The sequence below is a fragment of the Borostomias antarcticus genome (assembly GCF_949987555.1).
Source record: "Borostomias antarcticus genome assembly, chromosome: 3".
Classification (NCBI taxonomy): Eukaryota; Metazoa; Chordata; class Actinopteri; order Stomiiformes; family Stomiidae; genus Borostomias; species Borostomias antarcticus.
Genome location: NC_140236.1, coordinates 3,045,272 through 3,060,271, shown reverse-complemented (window position 1 = coordinate 3,060,271; position 15,000 = coordinate 3,045,272). Strand labels below are relative to the sequence as shown.

At 48.9% G+C, this 15,000-nt stretch overlaps 1 protein-coding gene across 1 annotated transcript in view; it reads left to right on the top strand.

Annotated features, from left to right (window-relative positions):
• Nucleotides 1-15,000, top strand: part of prkcz (protein kinase C, zeta) — a gene marked incomplete at its 5' end in the record, with an annotated part of 89,110 nt that overhangs the window by 38,709 nt on the left and 35,401 nt on the right. The window lies entirely within an intron of this gene.

Sequence of the window (15,000 nt, the reverse complement as noted above, 5' to 3'; positions counted from 1 at the left end):
TTCTGACACCTGCTCACTGAGCTGAGACAATATTTAGCTTATGTCATTTGTGCACCTCTCTCTCTCTCTCTCTCTCTCTCTCTCTCTCTCCCTCCCCTCTCTGTCTCTCAATCTCTGTCTGTCTCTATCCCTCTCTCTGTCTATCTCTCTTTTGTACGGACATAGAGAGAGAACTATACATATAAATCTCTCTCGCTCTCCTTCTCCCCGCTCCCCTTGTCTTAGGAACCTATGGGACTCCGTTACAAACGCTCCTGTCGTGATGACGGTGTGTACGAGCAGCAGACCGTGACGGTGTGGCCCGTCTGAAACCCTATCACTGCCTCTGCCTCGTTTTGACCTCCCGCCAGCTGGAGCGCCGAACGCTCTGCGGCTGATTACAACACGTCGATGCTAATGGCTAACACCGCGCACGCCGCTAACCTGTTCAACGATGCGACGCGCTGGGCTCGGCTTACAGGAAGCAGCCCCGGGGATGGAGGGTGGCTGCTCACATGGGCTGAGGCTCGTATAGCTTCTCTACTGCCCGTCCGACTCCGCTGGCGCAAGCTCGTTTGCTGTCTCAGTGATTGTACGTTTGTTACATAACGAGATACAGGCCTTCCAGATCATTATTGTGTGCAATGAGAACGTTCCCCCCTCTCTCTTTCTCTCTCTCTCTCTCTCTCTTTCGTACTCTCTCTTTCTCTCTCTCTCTCTCTCTCTCTCTCTCTCTCTTTCGTGCTCTCTCTCTCTCTTTCTCTCTCTCTCTCTTTCGTGCTCTCTCTCTCTCTCTCTCTCTCTCTTTCGTGCTCTCTCTCTCTCTCTCTCTCTCTTTCGTGCTCTCTCTCTCTCTCTCTTTGCTCTCTCTCTCTCTCTCTCTCTCCCCCCCATGCGGGGATACAGAACTGACTGGATGACTAGTTATGAGTGGATTTTTCTAAATCGAGCATCCTCACCTCAGCGCTCATCCTCACCTCAGCGCTCATCCTCACCTCAGTGCTCATCCTCACCTCAGCGCTCATCCTCACCTAAGTGCTCATCCTCACCTCAGTGCTCATCCTCACCTCAGTGCTCATCCTCACCTCAGTGCTCATCCTCACCTCAGTGCTCATCCTCACCTCAGTGCTCATCCTCACCTCAGCGCTCATCCTCACCTCAGCGCTCATCCTCACCTCAGCGCTGATCCTCACCTCAGCGCTCATCCTCACCTCAGCGCTCATCCTCACCTCAGCGCTCATCCTCACCTCAGCGCTCATCCTCACATCAGCGCTCATCCTCACCTCAGTGCTCATCCTCACCTCAGTGCTCATCCTCACCTCAGCGCTCATCCTCACCTCAGTGCTCATCCTCACCTCAGTGCTCATCCTCACCTCAGTGCTCATCCTCACCTCAGTGCTCATCCTCACCTCAGTGCTCATCCTCATCTCAGTGCTCATCCTCACCTCAGTGCTCATCCTCACCTCAGTGCTCATCCTCACCTCAGCGCTCATCCTCACCTCAGTGCTCATCCTCACTTCAGCGCTCAGTTATTCAACCCACCTGTCATGAAGGAAGTTATAACATGATCACAGTGAGCCGTCCATCGTGTGTCCAGCATTCAATACACAGGACTCGGGCAGGGAGGGTTGTGTCTGTGAACTATGACCTTACTGTTTGAGTGTCAGTGATTTACCGTGTACTAAATGGTAAATGGTAAATGGACTGCACTTATATAGCGCTTTTCCACCTTAGCGGCACTCAAAGCGCTTTACAATGGCCTCTCATTCACCCATTCACACACACACTCACACACCAATGGCGGCAGCTGCCACGCAAGGCGCTAACCTGCTCATTGGGAGCAATACTACTCCATGCCCACCCTCCCATTGCTCTCTGTGAAGCGCATTGTGTTGCCTCTGTGTATGAAATGCGCTGTACAAATAAAGTTTGATTTTATTTGACGTTAGGGCGCTTCCAAAAGGCAACTTGAAGGAATCAGTGCAATTTTAGCCCTGAACGTGTGTGTGGGTATTGGTGAATAAGGATATCTTCTCTTAGGTTAGCCTGTTCTTCCCCCTCCCCCGCGTTTCCTCTGGCGATGCTCATTGGGATGAATGGAAAGTCACTATCAAAGGGGAGGCGTTTTACAGCGTGACCTGAGCAGGAATTGATTTCAGTCTGCGGGGAGCGTAAAAGAGGCAGGAAATTGACGTTTCTGCGAGATCTTTAGCCGGTGTACTTTGGCTGCGGCGGATTCCATTTAAGACGGACCATAAACGGACGCGCTGTGAATAACTAGCCGTCGGGAAGATCTTTTTTTTTTTTAACGACGTCCGCCTCTCGCCCCCCATCCCATCCCCGCCCCCCAACCAACCAGCCACTCTCTCCCCCCCTAGCCTTAATTTGTCTGGGAGCAGGACGCTCGCTCACGGGAGGGAGATTTGGGTCCTTGAGACGTGAGAGTCTGTCTGCTCGGCGGAGCGGAAGGGATGTGGGGACGCTCTATAGGGGGGTTTCTGGGTCAGAGAGAGACATGCATGTGAGCTACTGTAGTCTCGGGAGAGACAAAATGCAGCTTTAACGTTCTTCCTTTTGAAATATGTGGCGGAGCGCCGTTATCTCTTTGTGTGTGTGTGTGTGTGTGTGTGTGTGTGTGTGTGCGTGTGCGTGTGTGTGTGTGTGCGTGCGCATGTCCCATCGTCCTCCTCTCCTGACATCACTGGCGCCCCAGGCTATGTCACGCTGTCATCATGTCATGTACAGTGCATCCAGAAAGTATTCATTTCCCTTCACTTTTTCCACATTTTATGTTACAGCCTTATTCAAAAATTTATTAAATTCATTTTTTCACTAAAAATTCTATACCCCATAATGACAAAGTGAAAAAAAAAAAGTGAAATGTTTTGTACATTTATTAAAAATAAAACGCTAAAATATCACGTTTATATGTACTGTATTCACACCCTTTATTCAATACTTTGTTGAAGCACCTTTGGCAGCAATTTCAGTCTCAAGTGTTCGAGTATGATGCTATAAGCCTGGCACACACATTTTTGGGCAGTTCCTCTCATTCTTCTCTTCAGATCCTCTCAAGCTCCATCAGGTTGTATAGGGAGCCATTTCAGGTCTCTCCCGAGACGTTCAATCGGGTTCAAGTCTGGGCTCTGGCTGGGCCACTCAAGGACATTCACAGACTTGTCCCGAAGCCATTCCTTTGTTATCTTGGCTGTGTGCCTAGGGTCGTTGTCCGGTTGGAAGGTGAAATCTCGCCCCGGTCTGAGGTCCAGAGTGCTTTGGGAGCAGGGTTTCATTAAGGATCTGTCTGTGCATTCCTGCATTCATCTTTCCCTCGATCCCGACTAGTCTCCCAGTTCCTGCCGCTGAAAAACATCCCCACAGCGTGATGCTGCCACCACCATGCTTCACTGTAGGGATGGTATTAGCCAGGTGATGATACCACCATGCTTCACTGTAGGGATGGTACTGGCCAGGTGATGAGCATAGCCTGGTTTCCTCCTGTCCCCATTTAGCCCTTTCTGCCCGTGATGTCCACCTCTCCTGGCCTCGTGGAAGCTCTCTCTAACCAATAGTTGCAGAAATCCATCACTTCCAAGCCGAGTGCACTTTTGGCAGTCAGACGAGTCGAGGATCAGGGGGCCTCGTTACAGAAACTGAAAGTCCGAAATCCTATCTTATCTCCGTTTAGGTTTAGTCAAGGCCCCTGAAAACGGGTGTGTGGAAGATCTGGGTCCCACTGTTGTGGTCTGGCTCACGTTGACTCTTCGTTACAGTAAGAGTCTTCTCTGCCGCGTCGGCAAGGGGCTGTTCTGCTCCATCGGCCTCAGAGGCAGCTACAGCTTATGGGCTTACGGCCTGTCGATCTGTCGACGCAAATTAGAATAGAGAGATGTTTTCACCCGAAAAGAGAGTGACGGAGAGAGAGAGAGAAAGGAGATGAGGGCGGGGGGAAAAAAAGAAGTAAAAAAAGTACAAAAATAGCTCTGGTGACAGAGCGTTCGGATGCTGGCCAGGTTTCAGCGCTGGTGGATTCTGGGGAAATCGCTAAATTTGGACAATACTGAGAACTGGATGATACCAGCGCAGAAAACGACCCAAAACCGTCAGGAAAAAGTGCGTCTGTGTCGCTGATCCCGGGTCAGCCCTCAACGGTAGAGCGCGCGATGATGTCACGACACATGACAGCTTCCTATTCACATAGCAGTCACATAGGTACAGTATATACTGTAAATGCAGGCTGGGTCATTGATGACGGTGTACTGCAAGCAGAGGTCGACCTTACTGCTCTGTGATGTTGCTGGATCCACCTTTAATCACGCGTCCTTTGCCATTGACCTGGTCTGTGTTAGACCAGTGTTGACCTCGTTTTGGGATGGGGCGGGATCTATTTGGCGAAGGCGGTCAGCACATTGTGTTCTCTGACCTCAGATCAGGCGCCCGTGCGGTGAATGGCGCTCTCATCAAGCACATCTGTTCAGAAGGCTAATCCACAAAGGATTAGATAATGTTCCCCATACTGGGTATCCGCTCTGGCTGGCTAACACGCTAACGTGAGAACAATGGCGCCAGGCTAGGCTAGGCCATATCTTGAGTGTGTGTGTGTGTGGGGGGGGGGGGGGGGTTGTTTGTATGGGGGCTCGCTGATCTGGTACCATCAGTGGAGCTGTTGCATTGTTATTGTGGTGCTGATGGCCCCCTTCCCAGCATCCCTCAGGCTGGATTCCTTCTCTCTAACTCAGCTGTGCTCTCTTTTTCTCCGCCCGCACATTTCTCGCGCCTCCGTCGCTCCGTCATCCACTCCCCCGTCTCCCCCTCCACCCCCCTCCTCCACCTCACTCTCTGCCCCCCTCCCACCGTCCTCCCATGAAGCAAAGGACTGACCAGGTCACCTTGGCACGCCTAGTGGTGTGTTGTTCCAAAGCCGGAGCATTAGCAGGAAATCGAATCAAGTTCTTCGCAGGGGCCGCCTTGTTGAGTGTCAAGATTGAGCACCACTCCCACGAAGTGAGCCCTGATCGCTGCAAGCGCACCACGGTAGTCACTGGTAGAAAAGCTCAGCTTTAGCTCGTACCATCATACCGGATCTCCAATGGACGTTGCTGTGGTTAGGGCACAGAACTTAGACTGGTCAGCAGTAGGTGATTAAACCAGAGGATTTCTCTTACATGTTCACATCATTTCTAAAACACATGAAAAATACAAGTAGCAAACGGCTTTTGCCGTATTACTCTCATTGTTGACTCTGGATACTGTAGGCGTCCAGGGCTGGGCCTGTGTGTTTATACGGCTGTGGTAATGATCCCTCTTTCAACCGCGCTGATAAAGCCACATGCCTTAAGCCCTCCTTTGATAAAGCCCTTATACTGGAGGGGAAAACCTATATACACTGATTGTGAAGGAATTCGGAAAATGCTTGCACAACCATCCCTAGTGTTGCAACATGAGCATGTTAGCGCCGGACAGAAATACATCTCACACTAGGACCTGGAGCTCGAACCCAGCATGAGGCTGCTCCGAATCCAAGGTTTTATGGTGCCAAAGGTGGAATTTATGGCTTTTAATTAGCTACTCATCTAAGCCGTGAACTTTTCTTTCTGTCTCCTGGCTTGTTGTGTGTGTTATTTTCATGTCCTTTTGTGCGTGTGCTCTCATTTATTGCCTTGGTTTCACTGTCAGGCCTAATACCGGGCTATGTGTGTAGATGTGTATGTGAAACAAGTAAATAGGGACAGCCTTCCGGAAACTATAGCCACCTAGAACAGGAACATCAGAAGGCACCTCCACTCGATTCGGCACAGCGTGTCATCTAAAAATAGACCTCTGATGTTTAAATTTAGGAGTAAATATATTCAGTGCAGAGAATACTGCAATATCCATAGCTTAGTCTGCCATCTAGCGGAAGACTTGTGCAACTGCACCCTTGTAATACAACTCCAGTGGTTCCTCTTTGGATGAATATCCCTGGCAGTGTGTGCCAACGGGCTTCAAGCAATCATCTAAGTCCTAAAATGAGAGCTGTTCACTTGGGACCATTAAAGCACTGTTATATGAAGTGGTGTCTAATAATAAGTCGAGGGACTGGCTTGCACTGAGGATGCCATGAGTAGGGGGGAAACAGCTGATGCAATGTGTGTGTGTGTGTGTGTGTGTGTGTGTGTGTGTGTGTGTGTGTGTGTGTGTGTGTGTGTGTGTGTGTGTGTGAAAAAGATGGCTGCCTCGGGGGGAGCGAAGGAAAGGAAGGAGGGAGGGAGGGAGGGAGGGAGGGAGGGAGGGAGGGAGGGAGGGAGCGACAGAAAGACAGGAGCAGTTTTGGAGGAAGAGGAGGAGGGACTGGAAGAGTGGGTGAGAGAGAGAGAGAGAGAGGGTTTGTGTTCTGTCATGAGAGCCAGCCTGAGAGACTGAGGGAGTCAGTGGAGAGGTTCCACCGGATGAAGGGATGCTGTTCACACTGCTCTTCTACCTGCGAGTAAAAGGTAGGGCTACGAAGGGCTAGGGCTACGAAGACGCTTGACCTGAAACGCTTATCTGAAGTCTCTCGTCTTCCTCCTCGCTGTTATGTCTGGGGGTCTGGTGAGCTGATTCTCCATCTGCCCTTCTGGCAACTTCTAGCCGAAAGCCACCGTACTGTTTAAACTCGCTACTGCGTGAGAGACTGACATGCAGGGACATGGGTAGTGTGCAAATGAGGTTTCGGGGCGACTGTGTGTGTGTGTGTGTGTGGGTGGGTGTGTGTGTGTGTGTGTGTGTGTGTGTGTGGGGGGGGTGGGGGGCTGTTTTGGAGCTTGGCATGTGTGTACATATGCTGTACATACTGTATGGAGATATGCAGTGTTAGATATACAGTATAATTTGGTTTTACATGCAAGATATTTACAGCTTACCAGATATTTGATGTTTGTTTTTTTATGCTACTAAGGTATTGATGAACTGTTATTTTCTTTCTAAAGTGGGATGAATATCCTTCACACACATTCAGTTCCTGCAACTCTGCACCTTTAGTGTACGAGCAAAAAGTTCAATGAGCTGTGTGAGGACGTGGTAATATCTCAGAAATACTGAGTCAGAGTTTCATCCTGCTCTCCAAATCTGTCTAACTGGAATATTCCTCCGTTTCTCCTTCGCTAAAAGCATTTAAGACTCTTCTTCTCTGGCTGGGTTCTGTCAGGCCTGACAGTTCCTGCCTCCCAGAAGCGCTCTGTTCCATAGAGATTTGCGATTGCAATCTGTGTAACCTATTTAGAGACTTACTTCCCTGGCTATCTCCCCCGACAAGTGGCTCCTAATCCGGTTGGGCTCAGCCAATCTGCCTTGTGTCATTGTCTTCTCTCCTCAAGGATAGTACAGCAGGGGACTGGAGAAGAAGAAGAAGAAGAAGAAGGAGAGTTCACGGTTTTAATGGTAGAGGCCAGGTTTATGCTATCTGTACTAGCGTGGTAGAGAGAGGGGTTTATGATAGCTGTACTAGGATGGTAGAGAGAGGGGTTTATGTTAGTTGTACTAGCATGGTAGAGAGAGGGGTTTATGTTAGTTGTACTAGCATGGTAGAGAGAGGGGTTTATGTTAGCTGTACTATGATGGTAAAAAGAGGGGTTTATGCTAGCTTTACTAGCATGGTAGAGAAGATGGGCTTATGCTAGCTGTATTAGCATGATAAAGGGGGGGGGGGTTCTGCTAGCTGTAGAGAGGAGTTTCTGCTAGCTGTACTAGCTGAGTGTTGAAGCCGTGTTTTAAATCTTAATCTTCATACTTTGCCCAGGAATGTGTTTTCTAGTGAGAGACTGAGATTAGAAAAGTGACTGTGGGACACTGCTAGAATCTGATTGAGTTGTACTGAGAAAAAAATGAAAAAAGTCAACCACAACACATTTATCACCACACCAATCTCACGCACTCACATAAATTACAGCGTACCAGGCAAAAAACAGGCCCGCTGACTGAATGCTTAGGTGACTAAATCCCTGCTACCTCTCACAGAGGCATCCAGGTGCAGTAGAGTCTTCACAGACGTATGTTTTACACAGCTTTTCAAGATTGAACCATGTACCCGCCTCAGCTAATATCAAACCTAACATTCTCAGCCTTGACCCATACGACACACAGTTATTTGGCCAGTATACATAGATAGCTAACAGCTACTGTGGCTGCAGCTGTCTGGTTGTGACGGATTGGAGCTAAGTGGAGAGGAATGCGAGTGAACGAAGATGCTCGGTCCGTTCTTAGTTCCGGTGTTTTTGGAGGAACACCGTGTCGTTGGTGACGGCTAGGGCTCGTTAAGAGATCCTGGACACTGGTCATTAGGCCACCGTGGCAACCCAGCAACAGTCCACCATAGGGCCTGGTACCTAGCTAATGAGGACTGATGGTCACATGTTAATGCAGACATAGTGAAGGAGGGAGGGCGTGAGGCAGGGAGGGAGGGAGGGAGGGAGAGAGGAAGGGAAAGCGAGAAAAGAGAGACAGAGTGGGGGAATTGGAAGAGAAGATAAGTTATGGTATCAGATGCTTCAAATGCCTTCTAGCCCAGGTTCTTACATTTCCCTGATGAAAGGAAAATAAAGACTATGCTAGAGAGAGACTATGCTAGAGAGAGACCATGCTAGAGAGAGACCATGCTAGAGAGAGACCATGCTAGAGAGAGACTGCTAGAGAGAGACTGCTAGAGAGAGACTATGCTAGAGAGAGACTGCTAGAGAGAGACTATGCTAGAGAGAGACTATGCTAGAGAGAGACCATGCTAGAGAGAGACTATGCTAGAGAGAGACTATGCTAGAGAGAGACCATGCTAGAGAGAGACCATGCTAGAGAGAGACTATGCTAGAGAGAGACTATGCTAGAGAGAGACTATGCTAGAGAGAGACTATGATAGAGAGAGACTATGCTAGAGAGAGACCATGCTAGAGAGAGACTATGCTAGAGAGAGACCAGCATTGCTGAAGCCCATGGGCAGAACCCGCTCACTCAAACCTCTGGTTGGCCTCCAGCAGATCTATGGCTTCGATCCAGAGGAGAGGAGAGACGCGGCCTGGAAGCCTCCAACGGAGATCACATGAAATCTCCCAAACTCCGTTAAACCTTTAAATGGCGTCTGTATGCGCGCTGGCGCCCGGGGTTTTAATTACCCACAAATCCAGCGGCGGAGGGGATGGATGTTTGTGTTGCTGTGGCGCTTGTCACAGAACTGCTGACTCATGAGCTCGAAGGGGGGGGTGGGGGGGGGGGTGTTGACCGCGGCCCGGGGAATCCCACACACCCAGGACGTGTGTGTGCGTGTGATGAGGAGAGAAACCACACCCACGCGTCCACATCCTCCCCCCCCCCAGAAACCACCTGTGATCCAAGCCTGATCCAACCGCCACAACCACAACAATAACCCCCGCTAAAAAAACCTTTCTTGTTTCAGACTCTCTGAACGTCACTCAGTGAAGCCGCTTCTGTTTCTGTTTAACGTATCTGTTTAACAATGAAATTAAACGACTAATGTTGAATTGAGACTAGAGCCGGTAAGTCACTTCCGTCTTGTCTTTGGTCTGGCCTGAGAGTCCAGTGGCATGGTGGTCTAACTGTTTCAGGAAGAGCCTAGGGGCTTCTACTGTAGATCCACTCATCTGGACTCATGCAATTTTCTTTCTTTAAATAACATTGTTTAATGAATGGGAAGGTTCAAACGGGGGACAGTCCCCACACTATAAGTATGCGTTCTCCACTTGGTTGTTGCCAAAACTTATTTTGTATCATATTCCTACCTATTCTTTTTGAAATGGTAGTTTTAATGTAAGTGACTTCTCAAGAATCCTCATATCCTCAGAATCTTGACCGGGTCTGGAGAGTGCTGTCTTTGAAGGGGACTTGAGAGGGGGGGGGGTTGGAGGGTTGTTGAACTTGAGGCGGGGGTGAGAGGGTGGCTGTTGTTGGTTGGGTTTTATCATCTTCCTGTTGGCGTCGAGAAACAATATCTGGAAGTGAGTCAAGCCCTTGTAAATGTCCTGTCTTAGAGCCACGGCCGTACCCACCTCTGGTCTATTCTAGAACGCTGCAGGACTCTCTGCCCCAGTACCAGCACTCATGAACGCGTGTACAGTAGAACCTCTCATGAACAAAATGGCAGGATTATGTGCTTTGTCGTACGCTTCGCAAGGTCTGTTATTGTACAGTATTATGCCTTGTTGTGACTGTCTTGTTGTGACTTGTTTCCACAGTAGTCTGGTGTCTGTGCTCTCTCTCTCTCTCTCTCTCCCTCTCTCTCTGTCTCTCTCTCTTTCTCTCTCTCTCTCTCTCTCTCTCTCTCTCTCTCTCTCTCTCCCCTCATTACTTGCTCTTGTTCTGGTACTGGGCTGGTGAAAATGGGGCGATGCAACACTCGTCAGACTCAGGGGGAATGTTGTGAGAGGTCAGTCATGGTCCGTTAGCCCAGAGGAAAAGTGTGTGTGTGTGTTGTAGTCTAGTGGAAGCAAGGAGTTATTCTTCAGGAGTGTGTGTGTGTGTGCGTGTGTGTCTGTGTGTGTGTGTGTGTGTGTGTGTGTGTGTGTGTGTGTGTGTGTGTGTGTGTGTGTGTGTGTGTGTGTGTGTGTGTATATCTGTGTGTGTTGTAGTCTAGTGGAAGCAAGGAGTTATTCTTCAGGAGTGTGTGTGTGTGTGTGTGTGTGTGTGTGTGTGTGTGTGTGTGTGTGTGTGTGTGCGTGTGTGTGTGTGTGTGTGTGTGAGAGATGCAGCTTGGGGAGGGTATGACTTGGCCTCGTCCTACACAGTGACTAGGTGCTCTCAAGGAGAAACAAACATTGTCCTTATTCTGAAATTGTTTTTTAATTGGATTCGGCTAGCAACAGAGAATCAAAAGTACAGGGCGGATTAAACCAATAAATAAATTAACATAAATAAATAAACATAAATTGCCTTTCCACAGTGATTATCAGACAATCTCCACCAAAAAACACTGACTCTCAAAAAGTCAATTAAAGTCAGCCTTAGCGGTCAGCTTATTAAATCCCCCGTCAGTGTTTATTCTCTGCACGCTCATCATCGACTTTGGACGCGTAATCATAACACTGTAAACATAGCTTCACACTGACAGCGATGACCTCACCAGTGACGGACAATGACATCACCTCAGCAGTCGCATCTCGTCATCCGTTGTGTGCGGTCGCTTCCCATCAGCCATTGCACACAAGTCACGCGGAGCGTCGAACCTCTCTCACTCCCAGAACAGACGTAACCTCCTGTAGGCTTCGGGTATCTCATGACAGCGGCGCTCGCTAGCTGACGCTTCTCAAAGCTCGGTAACAACGAGTCCCAGTCATGGCGTTCGCACGCCACTCCGTCTGATCTTGTGCGTTGCTATTCGCCCCGGGGCCGGTGTGGGGGGTCCTAGAGTGTGTATTTAAGTTTAAAAAAAATGTTTTTTAGTCAGGCAACACCAGGCAAGCCTTCACTGAGGTCAGGGTTCGCAAACCCGCACCTGCTGCTCTTCAGAGGCTGTGGTTTGAGTCATTTCGGCTCGTCTAGCCCCATATTCTCCCAGTCTCTGTTTTCCCAACAACAGAATCATTTTTTCCCTCCACTAGACATGACTCACAGTGAGCGCTGCACAAAGGGAGCTCATCAACCAATCACGTCTAATCTGCATGTTAACCTACATCTGACACGGCTGACTGCGCTGGGCGGCTAGATGTGGCCCCCGCCCACCTGTAATGTGACAAGTAGCTCACACACCCACACACACCCCTCTCGAAAACAGGGGGTCGTGATAAATGTACAGACACAGACACATGCACACACGCACAGACACACACACAAACACACACACACAGACAGACACACACACACACAGACACACACACAGACACACACACAAACACACACACACACACACAGACAGACACACACACACACAAACACGCACACACACAGACACATACACACACACACAGACACACACACAGACAAACGCACACAGACAGACACACACACACACACAAGGATGTGTGGTGGAGGACGGCGAGAAGCGAGTAGCCATGGAAACGCGTGGCGGCGCTGCTTAGTGTCGGGGGGGGGGCCGGTTTCCTCCGGGGGATCTGAGTTAACAGGATTCGGGGGGGGGGGGGGGGGGGGGACTCCGCAGACCAGGGGGGCAGAGGGCAGCACCTCTCTCACTGTGATCGTTTGTGTGAGTGAGTGTGTGTGTATGTATGTGTGCGTTTGTGTGTGTGTGTGTGTGTGCGCGTGCGTGCGTGAGGTATGTGTCGTGTCTATGGCTATGTGTATCAGAGCTCACGTGCGCTGTGCATGTGCGCGTTTCTCATCATTACGTCCGAGACTCCATCACTCATCCCTGACATGAAACCAGCTGCCTTCGTTAATCAAAGCTAATCGAGTCAGCGGCGAAGGCGTTCGTCACGGCAACAAGGCCGGCGGGTCCAGATCCCCTCGGACACAGTCCTGAATTTCAATCCCTTCATGATGCGGCATTCTACCCCCGTCTGGTTAGGAAATGGACGGTGAAATCTAGTTGATCTTCCTCAAACAGAGAATCCAGATGGTTCTGTCTCCCTTAAATCAAGACCGAGAGTGTCTCTTAGAGGATTTTTAATCACTTTCTCTACGCCCGCATGGTTGGAACAGCATACAGATGGATACACCAAGTCTAGTTACAGTATCACAGATGAATATACAGCTTTGATTGTTCTCATTGTTCAGTTCAGTGATTCACCCGCCACAAGAAATGGAGCAGGCGAAGATTAAACCCAGTCTAAGCTGATTGTCCTGCATGTGGCGGACTGAACCATACAGGGCGAGGGAAAAGGGAGGGAGAATGTCGGCTTCGGATAATATCAATATTTTGCATGGAAAACTATAGGGAGGGACTCAATATTTTAAGAAAATACTATCTCTCTCGGTCTATCTCTCTCTCTCTCTCTCTTTCTCAGAGAGAGAGTTTAGTCTTAAATATTGAGGATAACGTGGGCTGTCCCTGTGAACTACTGTCCTCTATGCTCATGAAAAAATTAAAAAAGGCACCGTTCCGCACCCAGATCTCAGGAAACAGACATCGAATTCTCCCAGCTTGCACCACAACAGCATATTCGTGTGTGTGTGTGTGTGTGTGTGCGTATGTGTGTGTGTGTGTGGCAGTGTAGCTCGGAGATGTTTGTTTTAAGATTCGTCTTTATTTGCCGACGAGGCCGTGGCGTCATCGCAACTAACCGACTAACCACATTTGGCATACGGTGGGGCCGGGGTTGCCATGGCAACAGAGGCAAAACGAGGCGGACGAGGCCACGCCCACCGGACCGAGAGACAGACGGACCAGTGAGGAGAGAGAGAGAGAGAGAGCAGGAGAGGAGTGGGTTACCGGGGTAGCTTTAGTGAATTATTTGTGGGGGGCGGGGCTTTTGCGGCGATGCGACCGCGGCGCTCTCTGTCGAGGATGTGGCTCATCTGCTATTCTCTTCGGGCGCTGAGGTAATTTCGTGACATTACCAACTGTCCAGGGAACGGCCGGCCCCCGCTCCGAGTGTGCTGACTTTGCAGGCACAGCAGCGGGGGGAGCTCGTGAATTTGAACTCTGTCTTTGTGATCTTGAGTAGCGTGATGATGACATCACTTCCCTTGCTAATGACGATCGCATTCCTCCTGTCTTTAGTGTCTGAATGAGGAAGTAGAAGGATAATTTATGAGAGGACCAATATTGGTCTGGAATTGAGAATGTTGTATCTAGTCTTGTATCATCACCATCATAATTAATTCGTAGGAATTAGTTATCATGGTGAAGGATGGTTTCATTTGTGTGATCAAATAGGAATTAATCTTCTTAATCTAATTTCCGACAATCAGCAGTAGTCTGCATTTAAGACGTTTCACTTATTCTGATTTAGCTTTTTACCCTCACCTATCAGTTTATATCCTAATCAGTGGGTCTCATAATCATATCACCTAGAACTAATACCAATTAGGCTTATCTAATCCTTGATGATATTATTATTGATATTATTATTATTATTATATAATAATATTATTATATAATAATATTATACAAAATAAATAACAATATCAATAACATAATAATAATACTAATAATATCAATGGATTTCATTTATACAGCACACTTTAAAATACAATGAAATCAAATGAATGAGATGATAATGCTAGTGATCAGAGAGCGTTCCTGTGAGAGAGTTGTAGAAGGCATCTCACCCAGTCAAAGAAATACTTGATATCTTATGTGAGCCGTGTGTGGACAGAACACACTCTACCTGTGTTCACTTCACTGATAAACACAAATCTATCTCTAGTAAGAGAAAGATGTAGTAGAGAGAGAGAAGGATGGAGGGATGGAGTATTAGTCTATGAGAGAAGGATGGAGGGATGGAGTATTAGACTAGGAGGGAGGGATGGAGGGATGGAGTTTTAGTCTAGGAGAGAAGGATGGAGGGATGGAGTATTAGACTAGGAGGGAAAGATGGAGGGATGGAGTATTAGACTAGGAGGGAAGGATGGAGGGAGAGAGTATTAGACGGAGGGAAGGATGGAGGGATGGAGTATTAGACTAGGAGGGAAGGATGGAGGGATGGAGTATTAGACTAGGAGGGAAGGATGGAGGGATGGAGTATTAGACTAGGAGGGAAGGATGGAGGGATGGAGTATTAGACTAGGAGGGAAGGATGGAGGGATGGAGTATTAGACTAGGAGGGAAGGATGGAGGGAGAGAGTATTAGACTAGGAGGGAAGGATGGAGGGAGAGAGTATTAGACTAGGAGGGAAGGATGGAGGGATGGAGTATTAGACTAGGAGGGAAGGATGGAGGGATGGAGTATTAGACTAGGAGGGAAGGATGGAGGGAGAGAGTATTAGACTAGGAGGGAAGGATGAGGGATGGAGTATTAGTAAAATAAGGGAGTGAGAGGTAGGAGGTGTTGGGTGAAGAGGAGAGGGATAGAGATTGTGGAAAGCAGAGTTGGATGGTGATGGAGGGAGGGAGAGAGAGGGACGGAGGGGAGGAGGGAGAGAGAGAGGGAGTGGAAGAGGAGG